Source organism: Rhinolophus hipposideros (assembly GCF_964194185.1).
Source record: "Rhinolophus hipposideros genome assembly, chromosome: 4".
NCBI classification, from domain to species: Eukaryota; Metazoa; Chordata; class Mammalia; order Chiroptera; family Rhinolophidae; genus Rhinolophus; species Rhinolophus hipposideros.
This window is the reverse complement of record NC_138050.1, coordinates 44,417,344-44,431,331: the sequence shown is the minus strand read 5'-3', so window position 1 is coordinate 44,431,331 and position 13,988 is coordinate 44,417,344.

The following is a 13,988-nucleotide window of genomic DNA, read 5'->3' as shown; positions in this document are numbered from 1 at the left end:
ACATTTTGCTGTTAAAATGAAAGTGTGAGTGCCTAGTGGCTCCTGAAAATAAAGGCCTTCTGCATTTCCTGCCTCAGAAAACTCTGAATCTGAGAGCGTCTCAGCTGAGCTGTATCTGTCTAGACTTGTATTTAAGCAGCAGCTTCACTGAACAATGAAACAACCTCTACTTCTCTATTTATAGCATAAAGCAAAGGGAACTGGCAGCCATTGAGCATGATAAATTGGTATTTTAGGCTTATACCCATTTGCTCTTTGGTGATCTGTTCTGAGACACTTTATTCTAATATTCTCTAAAGTAGTTTTGGTAGATATTGGTGATAACAGGGAATTGACATTCTCCCTTTCTGTTTACACATGCTCTGCTAGGAAGAATAACTTTCTGGAAAGAGAACTGTTTTTTGATCTAGGGTACACAAATGTAATGGGATGAGTTAATGGAAAAAGCTAACCAAAGGCAGCATCTTCTTTTCCTATTGTCACCTCTAGTAGGAAAAAGAAATCAACATGTGTTTCTAAAGACTCACTTAGGAAGTCCTATGCTACAACAGGATAATTATATTCTATGGTTATATTTCCTGATGTAGTTATTAGTAATGCTTCCTTTTACACTTAGAAGTATCCTGATTTGGATGACATGGTCACATTCCGTGTCAATATCTTCCCCAAAATAAATGAGTAGGGAGAAACACTTGGAGAGTTAAAGATAGAATGGCTGGCCCTAGATAAGGAAAAGAGTTATAAAGACTGGAAAGGAGCGTTGGCCAATTCCCTCACAGCACCCTGGACCTGCCAGGTATATCAACTGAGCTTGGATGCCAGGTGCTAAAGCCCTAACTACATCAAGACCTCTGTACTCAAGCTGGCCTTGTAACATGTCTGTAGAGTGTGGGGGTCATGTGGGCTCGAGCAATGTACATACCAGACTATCGTAGTAGACTGAACCCTAGAGAAGATTTCTACAGTTTGTGGACCTTCACATAGCCACCTGTTTCCAAAACTGTTACTGAGTTTGAATTACTCCCAACCATGACTAGTCTGGACACAAACTCAGAACTAATTTGATTTAGAAAAATTAAACAATGTGGTATTTCTTAAAGCCAGCTGCAGAGACGGAAAATCATATGTACCACACAGGCAGTTAGGAACTTCTGTTTACATCACTGAAGTAATTGGCAGACAGGTGGCTGAAACAGGAGCGTTTATCTCCTTCAATAAGCACGTGAGGTTAGAGTTCTTAGTGGGCTGGGGTTTCCTCAGGGCCTGGTGAGCCAAATGGATAGGAAGGGAGGGAATTGCTCACAGAGGCAATGGAGGGTGATTAATTTATTCAGCCGAATTCCACAAGTATTTATTAAGCACCACTGACTCTTCCATGGCTGCGATGGAGTGCTTTGTCTCTTGCACATGGAGTCATTGGCTGTGCCCAGGTCCCTCCTACAAATATATGTTGTTTCAGATTGAAGAGTCATCTGTGGGAGAGATACTTAAACAGGAGAGGTTTTAGGGTATGGGTGATACACAGGACTTCACTACACATGGGTCCGTGGTTTCATATGTAGGATAGAATGGCAAAGGAAGGATCAAAGTCATAATAATTAAAAACAAACATATATTTAGATTTAAAAGACTAAACAGAGCTACCGTGTTTCCCTGAAAATAAAACCTGGCCAGACAATCAGCTCTAATGCGTCTTTTGGAGCAAAAATTAATACAATTAATACAATTTTTTGCTCCAAAAGACGCATTAGAGCTGATTGTTTGGCTAGGTCTTATTTTCGGGGAAACACAATATGATAGGAAAGTGTCTGGGGAAATTACCAATTTAAATATTGTTAATTAGCTAATTAATTGATTAATGTTCTACCCATTTTTCTTAAGTTACATAAGAATTCTAAGGTGTAAAAAGGATAAGGTAATTAAGAAGGTAGACCAAGAGAATATATACCCATGTAGTACTTTATATATGCTAGGAGTAAGGATGCAGGTGGTTTTTGGTTGCTATAGGTAACTTCCAGACTTGATATATTAAGGAGGGCCTTAAGGAAGGACTCCTTGGAAAAAACCATGATTGTTCAAATTAGGACACTGTGGACTTATATTAAGCCAAGATTCATGAGTCGATGAATCTGTGGAACATTTTAATGTCCTGCCTTCTATTTCCCACATGAGTCTCCAAAATTAGAGTACAAAACAATTTGAAATTATGAATGATAATGAGCCATAAGAGTATCCATAGACAGCAGAAGCAATTGGAATTCATGGAACCACATGGGATTACTGATCCTGAACAGCTTTTTTGTGGGCTTGGACTTGAGATGGACTTTGAAGTGTGGTTAGGACATTAGTGGAGCAGGACTAATGAACTTCTTGCTTGTTTGTGTATTCACCTCCAGCCATGCTGACAAACAGCGAATGAAGCTATGTGCTTTGTTTTTTTTCAAATTGGTATTCTGCTAAATGCCTCTTAGTGAGTATATAATAATAATAATAATAATAATAATAATAATAATAATAATCAGAATTAGCCATGGCCCTGACCTTGAGGGGACACAATGATGAGTGTCTATGCCAAGGTTGGTCCTCCTATTTGCAATAAGAGCCTTCAGAATTAGTCCTGGGTGGTTGCCCAAGAGGAAATTGGGTTAACCCACTATCTCATTTACTGAGGCCACAAAGGAGCTATCAAGTGAAGATGACCTTTGCTACTGTCTACTTTGACTAGACTCTAATGACCTTGAGGTGGGAAGCAGTAGCTACAGACTAACTATCTTCTCTCTCACAGGCTCAAGGGCTCTTGGCACATGGTTGATATAAGCCTTGCAGCTGTTGCATTAAAAATTGTGATGTCACTGAAATCCTCTTGCTCCTGCCCCCTTCCCAAAATAATTATCAGTTACAGCACAGATATTAAAATGGCACTTTAAAAAATTAAAATACAGTTCTAAAAAAACACCATATAAATGTAGAATTAATTGCTGTATATGCTTCAAATTACGGAGAGAATTTATTTTATTTCTGTCACAGCAGAAAGTGCTTCATCAGGAGGAATTCATGTGGAGATTCAACCATGTCCTAGTTATTTTGTATTTAATATGCTTGAGATGTTTAATTATTTTTGATTAATTCATTTACCATTAAACCACCCAAAGACTTTGACATGTTCTGTACGGGGTGGCTTTCCAGTGTGTTAGCTATATAGTCCCAGCCTTAAAAGAGTCAAGGTAAAAGCCCAGCATTGGAGGTCAAAACAGATTCGGATTCAAACCTGGCTCCATTATTTACCAGTTGTGTGAATTTTGACAGAAAACATCTCTGAGCTATGGTTTTGTCATTTGTAAAATGGGTAATACAATGAATCTGATTTCATAGGGCGTTAAGAGAACTAAATGAGAAAATGAATGCTAAGCATATTGAACCTGGCTAGTTTAGGCAAGCACTCAATAAATGGTAATTATTACTATTATTATCATGATGTAGAAATGCTAGCCATCTATATACACAGAAGTGAAATACACACAGTCATTGCTTGCTTTGCCCTACAGAGGTAGGCAGATTTCTTGGGATGAGCCCCAGCCCAACTCAGATAAATGTGAAAGAAATCAAGGCAGGGAGAGGTTTTTAGCTGGGCTTGAGTCACCTTTGGACCCCACCACATATTTTTAGTCTTGTCTCTTACTAATTCCCCCAAAACACTCAATTTCAGTCAAACTGGTTTTATTAGTGTCCACTAAACACTCCCATATCCTGCTTATTTCTCATGTTGTCTGAGAAGCCTTCTGTAATCACTATAACCTTCACTATAACTCCCTCTGGCACTTTCTGAGGAACCTCGGATAAAATCAGAGAATTTAGATTATAGAGGAACTCATGGCATGCTAAGGAGAGAAAGGACTTTGCAGGTCATTTACACTCTTTTAAAAAACAAGAAAACTTAGTCCTGAGAGATTAAATGACTTGCTCAAAGTCATACAACTAGGTAACGGAAGAAGCAGAATAAAGACCGGAGAGTCCCAACACTTCGTTATTGCTCTCACCATCCTTCCTCAGCTGCCTTACCTTGCTGATTTGTTTCAATTTGGCAACTTCCTAGACAAGATTAACTACCTAAAATTCCCTGAAGGGTGGACTTCGGGGTAGCTTAAGTTGCAGAAAAGGAATGAGAGGACAATGTTTTTGCCTTTGTCATTACTACTGATGTGTACTCCTATCTCTGGGGGAAAAAATACAAAGAGAAAGGAGATAACAATTATTGGGTCATTACTATATAGCTGGCACCAGATTGCCATGGCCTTCCATGGCCTCACATTCTCCAGGCTTTACCAACCTGGATCTAAAACTGGAAAAATAAATGTCCTCACTCACCATGATGGTAAGCCCAGATGTCTTCAACATCACTTCCCCTAAATCAGTTCTGGACATCCTGTGAAGATGTCTCATTTCTACTGCGATGTCTCACATCATCCCAGCTGCTGAGTGATGCCCACCCTTTTCCTCTTCTCTTACGTATCGAAAAGTATCTTTTAGTCTCACAACTCAACTGATATGGTGAGGACTGTGAAGCCTCATACCACAGTATGACATCTTTTGGGTATTACTGCATGACTGCACCCCACGAGTCAAGCTACTATGCTTTTCTTTATCGCATTGTGTTACAGTGGGAATTCAAAAAGGGGGAAATGCTGTGCAGCAGTACAAGTACAACACATAGTTATAACAAAGGAGATCTTTTACTCTAAAGTATTCACCTATTGAAATTAGGCTTTTTTGTTGTTGGTGTAGCCCATCTTTTAAGACTCAGAAATAAGTCCACATCAACTGTAATATGCAATGTATGGTCCTAAAATCACATCTCCATTCCAACACTTCTATCATGTCCTTAAATAAAATTTGTCATCTAGGCTTCTCCCTTGCCTTAGAATGAGTTACCTTCCCTGCCCCTCCTAAGTCTCTAACTTCACACACAAAGTTCTGCAGCAGAACTACACCACCAGCCACATCTGAACACTAAACTTATAGGCTTGTGTTTACACAAACTTTAACTTATTTGATTTTTACAAAACTGTTAGAAGTAGGAAGTAGTGCTTGCATTTTTTAGATGCCAACTCAACATCATAGGACCAGTACCTAAAGCAAGGAATCAAAGCCAAGAATTGACCCCCTGAGATCATGCTCTTAGCACTGTACCACTATGCCCCCTACAGGGTTGGGAAAGACTCCATTCTCCACCTCCCAACCAAAGTTCTCTACTACGCTACTGTCGGTTCTGCAAGCCTGCTGTCACAGCTTTCCTTGTTTAAGGGCTGTTTGTGATTTTTACATGTTCCTTCTGCGAATGCATTTATTGCAGTGTTTTTATCTTACCTCTATTACCCTTGTTACCTACTTGAAACTATTCTAGAGTCTCTGATGTTCTTTTACAATTCAGTAACTGATTTCAACTGTCTGCTTATTATATGTTAAAGACAAGCATTTTCCAAAAAAAAATACAACTATACCATGTTTCTGATGAAAACTTATGATGGACTAGGTACAAGCAAGAAAAGCTGTTACATATCCTGACAGGGACTAATAGTGGCTTGTGTGTTTATGTATCTTTTAGTGAATTATATATGCTGCACTGTTGATACAGAAGACAAACAATGTGATTTATCTCCTATTTTCTCTAATGTTCTGGCCCATAGAAATAAGTCAATCATGAAGAGGTCTTTTTGGAATGATAACCTGGAAATAAATTTTCATATAGGCACTCAAATGTAATTCAACATCCAAAGGGAAGAATGGACCCCTTAACTCTGATTTAGCCTGAAGTTACTGCAAGCATGTACAACTTATTGAGAAGATTCCTGTACTTTTCCACATCCAGGGGCCATCTATTATCATGAGGATTGCACACAGGTAGGGTTCTGACCTGCTGGTCTCTCAGTATTCATAAATAGAGCTTCCAGAAATTGATGCCATTCTGAATGATCACTCTGGACAGCAGATAACTGTGAAAGGCAAGTTCAGTCTATGCTCCATGTTGGTAAAGTGCCAGTTTTCTTAACATCCTGGAAGAGGTGCTGTTAGGTTGGTGCAAAAGTAATTGCGGATTAAAAGGTTAAAAATAATTGCAAAAACCACAATTATTTTTAACCTTTTAAACCACAATTATTTTTGTACCAACCTAATATTATTGATCAATTTAGCTTTTATCTCCTTATATAACTTGGGAAGCTGTAAAGACATCATAAACTGTCCTGTCTCTTTGGGATTAGAAATCCCTATTAGTGGTAAATGGTAGGGAAGGCTAGACTTGATACAGGTATCCCTATTTCTTTGTGGTATCTGTTATCCCATCGCTCACCTTAGCCTCAGATCATTTTGAACCATTAGTTTATTTAACCCTCACTGCATTATGTAATCATGTCTTCTCTAACTGTCCTGTCCTCTTAACACAAGATTTAAGCACATATTACCCAAATTTTGCTCTACCTAAAAAAAAACCAAAAAACAGTACCCATCCCTTGTCCTCAATCTAGCCTTGTTTTTTTTTTTTTTTTTTTTTTTTTTTTTTTTTTTTTTTATTAACATTATTTCTGTTCTAGCCTTGCTAACGTTTTCTAAAGGCTCTGGATCTGAGTTGTCCAATAGAGTAGTCACTAGCCACATGTTATGACTTAACTTTACTAAAATTAAATACAGTTAAAATTTTAGTTCCTCAGACACACTGTCCATATTTCAAATGCTCAGTATGTCTTGAAATAGTCACATGTCTGCTAATGGTTATTGTAGAGAATAGGGCAGACATAGAATATTGCCATCAACTCAGAAAGTTCTATTGAACAATGTTGCTCTATGGTAAAGAACCAGTTGTTGTTGATGTGGTCATTTCTTTGTTTTTCCAATCTATCACAAATTCTTTTCGATTACTACTCTATTCAGGAATTTCTCTTCAAGTTACAGTGGGCTAACAAGGACCATATTTATCCTTTGGTTTTAAACAACTAGAAAAGTGAAAAAAAATATGAAATCTATTTTGAGTTTTCAGGCATTAGAAAAGAGGCAGTACAGAACTTAACCTCTGAAATAAGTAAAAAGAGAAACAGTACCCAAAGATAGAAGGCCATATGACTGTAAATAATTTATTTAAAGAAGGAAATGCACTGGAATTGGTTCCAGCCACACTCTTAGTAGCCATAACCCTAAATCCCTCTGGAATCTTTATTTAAGGCGATGGCCTCCTAACATTGCTCCAAGAGAAATTAGAGCCAAAGCACCTGTCAGCCAATTGGGTCCTGTCAGTGTTGAGGTCACTTCTACCTCTGAGCACTGGATTCCTACTTCTTCCCTCTCTCTATCCCAGCTCTTTGTCTCTGCCAGTCTGAATCCTACCTATAATTCAAGGCTTAGTTCAAGTACTGTGTCCTTCAAGAAATGTTCCTATAATTACTATCTAATGATTTCTCATTATCTTCAGGATAAAATTCCAAGCTTCTTGATAAGACGTACTAGGTTCTTCATGATCAGGTCCTAGCTTTTCTGTCAATTTAATCCTTCACCATTACTTTCCTTCACCCCTAGCATTCTTATCTTCCAGTCCTAAGGGAATATCCTACTGTCTCAGACCTCTGGGCTTTGCATACACTGTCCTTCCTCTCCTTAACTCCTCTCATCCTTCAAGGCCAGCTCAGGTCATCTGCACCCCTGTCTGTCTGAACTGTTCCACCTATATATTGCTATCACTTGCCTTTATAAAATAATCCAGTTAACTACTATTTATTGAGCATTGATGATGTAGCAAACACCAAAATAGGTATTATATTACTTCTTTTTTTTGAATTAGTTTATTGGGGTGACAATTGTTAGTAAATTTACATAGATTTCTGGTGTACAATTCTGTATTACATCATCTATATATCACATTGTGTGTTCACCACCCAGTCAATTCTCCTTCCATCACCATATATTTGATCCCCTTTACCCTCATCTACCACCCTTCCCCCTCTTACCCTCTGATAACCACTAAACTATTGTCTGTGTCTGAGGTTTTTTTTTTCCTCATTTGTTTGTCTTGTTCTTTTGTTGTTTTTGGTTTATATACCGTATATCAGTGAAATCATATGGTTCTCTGCTTTTTCTGTCTGACTTATTTCACTTAGCATCATACTCTCAAGATCCATCCATGTTGTCACAAATGTTCCTATATCATCTTTTCTTACCGCCGAATAGTATTCCATTGTGTATATATACCACAACTTCTTTATCCATTCATCTATCGAAAGGCATTTTGGTTGTTTCCATATCTTGGCCACCGTAAACAAAGCTGCAATGAGCATTGGAGCACACGTGTCTTTATGTATAAATGTTTTCAGATTTTTTGCGTAGATACCCAGGAGAGGGATTGCTGGGTCATATGGTAATTCTATTCATAATTTTTTGAGGAACCTCCACACTGCCTTCCATGGCGGCTGCACCAATCTGCATTCCCATTATACTATTTCTTTTAATCACTACAGCACCTCTGTGACATACTATTATACCTATTTTCCAGAAAAGGAAAACAAAGTTTAGAGAGATTTAATAACTTGTCTAGCCTTATAGGTAGCACAATGAAAAACTGAAATTTGAACACAGGTTGATTTTACTCCGAGGTCTACCTACAGGTTGTACTTAGCACTCTGAACTCTTCTTAAGAATGAGTACATGATTACAAACTCCATCAGGGCAAGGACCATAATGAGCATCTTAGAATTTTCTTCGTATCATACAGCATAGTACCTGACTTAAGTACACAATAAACATTTGTTGAAAGAATGAATGATCTGTTTGTCCAATGCTTTTTCCATCATCTGTGTGTTTCTTGAAGATTAGAACAGTATATTAGCCATCTTTACATCCTGAGATACCAGCACAGTACTTGTTGAAGGAATAAATGAATATATCATATATTCTCTCTCTTTTTCTTTCTCTCTTACACACACACACACACACACACACACACACTCTCTCTCTCTTACTAGTTTTTGATTACTCATATAGGGCCGTGGAATCATACTCTGCTGGTTTGAGACATGTATTATTACCCAAGCAGATCTTAGACCTTTAAAAGTCAAGAGCTGTGTCTTCCAGTTTGGAATATCTCTGCATTGATTAGCACAACACTTGGCATATACTTGATGCTCAAAAATGCTTATTTTGTTGCTCCTCTTGCTGTCGCAAGAAGAAAAAGAGATGAATCTGTTCAATGGATTGTACAAAAAGCTTAGGTATTATTTGCTTGAGCAACTCTGGTTTATCCCTTCAAGTGAAACACATGTTTGGCTGTGGAGATTTGAAAGCCACCCGACACGGACTGGCCCAAATGATGCACTGGTGCTGACAGAAATTCTGCCAGGTTGTAAGCTCGGTGATTTCCTGTGATGAGAGTGTTCCAGAGAAAGCCATACCTGTTTCTCAGAGCCAGTGGGGACCAGGACATGGGTGAAAGAAGAGCATTAACATTTTACGTCTGGAAATTAGAGGTTTGGCATCCATGGGAAAAAAACGATGTGGCCTTTTAAAGCCTGCAGGAGCTGCTGCCAAATGTCTTTCCCCTTGAAACAAAAACTGTGTTCAAGTCTAGATAATTACCACTGAGCTGTGCCAAGCCCAGAAATCCTTCTCAGCCAAGCAGCCCCGCAGGGAGTAGAAATTTACATTTATAATCATTTACTTAAAACACACACACACACACACAAAAAAACACCTTAGTTTTCAAGACCAAGCTTCGCACACATAACCTTGGGGTTAGATGTGATTTAGACCTGAGGCTGGACCTACTCATATCAACCAAGGAAACCCATGTAAGAAAAATATAGCTTTTTTCTTTCTCTTTAATTTAATAGGGGATGTTTAGAGAGGAAATATTGAGAGTAGAACAGCTGAAATATCAGAAGCAAGATTACCTTTGTAGTATCACATAGCCTGTTTTTCTGGAACTTTGTAATCCCAGAAATGAGCAGGCTATTTCTCATCTGATCTCCAGTGGACTCTTATTGATGCAAGAGAGACTCAGTTCTCAAATCCATCTCATCCCTTTCGCCTATCTGAGCAGAATTGAAACACACAGAGGCCCAAATATTTGGCCAACCAACAGAACTAGCCAGGCAACAGATATTAAAAAAAAAAAAAAAAGAAAGAAAGAAAAAGAAAAAGAAAAAGAAAAAATAAAAAGATTGTTTTCTTCTGATAAAGATCCAGTCTTTATTGTCACTAAAAACATTCATCAATATTATTTATCTTTGATTAATGCAGAATAAGTCCCAGTTTTACGTTTTTGATACCATTGGTTTATGAATTCAGAATCATTAACAGTGTGTTAATGTGTTAATGTTAATGTCTTATAATTTTATCTTCTTCCTCCCTGAGAAAATTAATGTTAGTCCTTGTTGATTTCTCCATATTCCCCACAAAAAGTTACCAAAAAAAAAAAAAAAAAAAAAAGCATGAAGATTCACAATAGAGACGGGTGGGCATTGGTAGTTAGTTATATAATGTGTGGCTGGGAGAAGCATTCAGCTCTCAACATTGTCCTCTACTGGGATTCTCCAACAGTGGAAAAATAATCTAATTGCCCCTCTGTCCTCCTTTAAGTGAGGCAAGGGTAATATATTACTTTTAAACCTTGTGAAAACGTTAAGAAAGATCATTCCAGCTGTTAGAGTCAATGAGCAAAGCCATGAGTCTTGTCAAGTCCTTTTGCTACTTCACAGCATAAAACTGTCACTTCATTAATTAGAGGAGCATGTTGCCACACGACTCCAGTATGCTCACTCTTCATCACTGATCTTTGTCAATTTGGGTAATAAAACAGCAATTTAATAATCCCCTCTCACACATTAGTAACTGTTTTATGATGGAATTTCAGTTTCCTGGTACACTTGATTAATCAGTCTGGGGAGGTCTTAAATGGATATATTAGGAGTTTAATTAAAAGGCAGTCTGTAAAGAAACCAACTGGAAGGAAGGCACATTTCATAGAAAACAAGTTCAAGTGACTATGTGACAAAATTAAATATTCTAGGTAATCAGTTTATTGTATCAGTCTTAGGTTAAAGGTGGATGAATATACTCATGGGGGTGGGGCACTCTAGAAATCTCATGTTCTGTCTACCCAATTCCACAAAAGTGTGTTCTTTATTGCCTACCACCCCCACCGCACCACCCACCACTGACAGTGACTCAGTTCAGATGGCTAAGCAAGCTCCTTTGGAACCCTGTGTATGGCAACTTGTGATAACCCTTCTTGTATCCCTTGGCAACAAGAACTGAGATACCCCTTTCTTTCAGGCTATGAAGAGATTCCATAGAAGATTTTAAAATAACCTGATACCTCTTCTGTGGAGTGAATTATCAGGTACTATTAAGAGGATATACAAGGGAAACTTTGAGCTATAAATGGAACAGTAAAAAATTGGTTCCGACTCTCGGGCATACATAGCTGATGAAGGACAACATGGTGCAGTGAGAAGTGTATTAGTCTAAAGACAAGAGAAATGGTTCTGGTTCTGGCTCTGCCACTAGCCACAGCAATAGACCTTCAAATTAATCAATTAATCAACTGAGTGATTTGGGGCAACTATTTCCATCTCTCTCTCTACTTCAATTTCCTCATGTATAAGACCTCTAATATCCTTTCCGCCTCGAACATCCCTTGATTCTCTATGGTATTCCTTGCTTCCCCTGCTTTGACCCCTTCCCTTGACTCGTTTCCCGGCCATACACATGTGGCCTTGACAAGAGCTTTATAGCTCTAAGAGGAAAAGGGGTGGGGTTACATTTTAACTAGGAAAATGTGCAGGTACAACTTTACTAATAAAATTAACCAGGAAATCCATAAGGCAGTACCATTACATCTCTAAATTATGTATCACCATAAGATCAAAACTCTGGGGAGGGGGGAAATGAGAAGATGAATCTGAGAAACAACTATTATAATAGCTAGGTTAAAAGAAGTCACATAATTCAAGCACCGATAAAGAAATGCCAGAGACTTTTTAATCATTGGAGTACCTGAAATCTAGGATCCATATTAACAGGCAAATTCTGTGAGCCTTTGAATCAGATAATTTTGGCTAAACTTACCCCAACAATGACCAAGAAAGACACATGGAATGTATTTATTCAGATATCAGTGCATTTCCATGTACTTGTCACTTTACATCCTTATAAATCTGTTTCCTTAGAGGTCCTGCATAGTAATTCAGCTCATATGCATTCTTGTTATATATGATTTTAAAGAACCTCCAGTGTACAGAGTTGAATTAATTATAATCCTCAGTTCATGATAACCTATTACCAGTATCCATGTGTGACATTAATTTATTTAGTTTATTTATTAATTTTAGTAATATAATTAATATTCAAGAATCCACGATGCAATCCAATAATTAGAACTCTGACAACAACTTTTTTCTATTTACATGCTCTTCCCAATTCTGTTGCCCTTGCCTCCTCTTCCACCTCAAAATAAATAAAATTCCAAATTTTCTATTATTTCCTTTAATAGTTTTGGAAATACATAGGTATGCCTAAACAATGTATATATTTTTTATTTTGTAAAATAATATTATGCTGTTTACAGTCTTCAGGGATTTGATTTTTTTCATGTCTATTAAATTACTAAGATTCACCCATGTTGTAGTGATTGTAATGATGAGCGGGGAAAAGGAGGAGGGCCACATGCTAAAATGGGGCTAATTGATTATTTAGCAATATCTAATCAATTTATTTAGCAATATGCAATAACAAAAGACAAAGGCAATTAATAAAATGTACTAATGATGGAAAATAAAGGTGGTTAAGACTAAACTATATGCATTGATACCAATGTCATGCCAAAGGAGTACACATAAGTTTAAGAGATCCCAACATATGTTTACTATTGATCAAAAAATCACTTGGCTAAATACGCAAATATTAGTAAGGAGTATCCAAAAGCAGTAATAAGCTCTATAGGATAGTAACTATTACAGTAGCTGTCAAAAGCTCACCAAACTGGGGGAGAACAGCACCGAAAAAGTCATAAATCAAAACCTTGCCAGGTCTGTAGCTGAGAGTAACTCAGGCGTCCCCCACACCACTGCTTGCTAGTTCCCAAAAATGTTGCTATTGCCTTTGTTGTTGTTAGAAGTCATGGCATCTTCTGATGCTATGATGCTTCAAGCTGTATGTAAGTTTTCAAGGTGTTAACAATTTGAAGAATTTTGCTGTTGTTGTTGCTGTTTTTGTTGTTAGAAATCAGGACATCTTCTGATTCTGTAAGCTACAACTTACATACAAATTCCCAAAGATGCTAGAATGATGACAATTCACCAACAAAAGAAGTCTCTACTTTCCACTGAGGCAAGTTCCGATCTCTTACTCTAAAACAATCCAATCCTGAAAAGCAGTGCTAAAACAGCAAATCTTCTGCATAGCAATTTCTTGAAACAGCAATCAATCAATCCACTGAGGTCTGTTTTATATATCTCTTTAGATGCACCCCAGAGTCAAGTTTTATGTTCCTACCTCCCCTCTCAAGGAATGGCCAGTTCTGGGAGGGCTGGCAGTTATTGATATGAATGCTGCTCATCTGGCAGAAGGGCCAATTCATCCGGATAAGCAATATCTACTGTTCTTGCTTGGGACCATCAGCCCAAAGTCTTCCAAAGCCTGGTAATATGCCTGTCACATCGTCCTGATATAACTTAACTACTTCCTTACTTCATCTGCTGATGTGGGTGAAACAGACAGAACAAAGAGGGAATTCTGTCTACCTCTGATCAAGAATTTCTTTAACCCTAAGCTACCATCACCTCACAACAAGGACAGAACAACAAACATTATCTCATATCTCTCCTACTTGAGAGAATGAGACCAAACAGAAAACCTCATCTCATGTCTCCCCTGCTTGGGAGAATGAGACCAAAGGAGGACAGAAAAACAACCTCATCCCATATCTCCCCTGCTTGGGAAAATAGACCAAA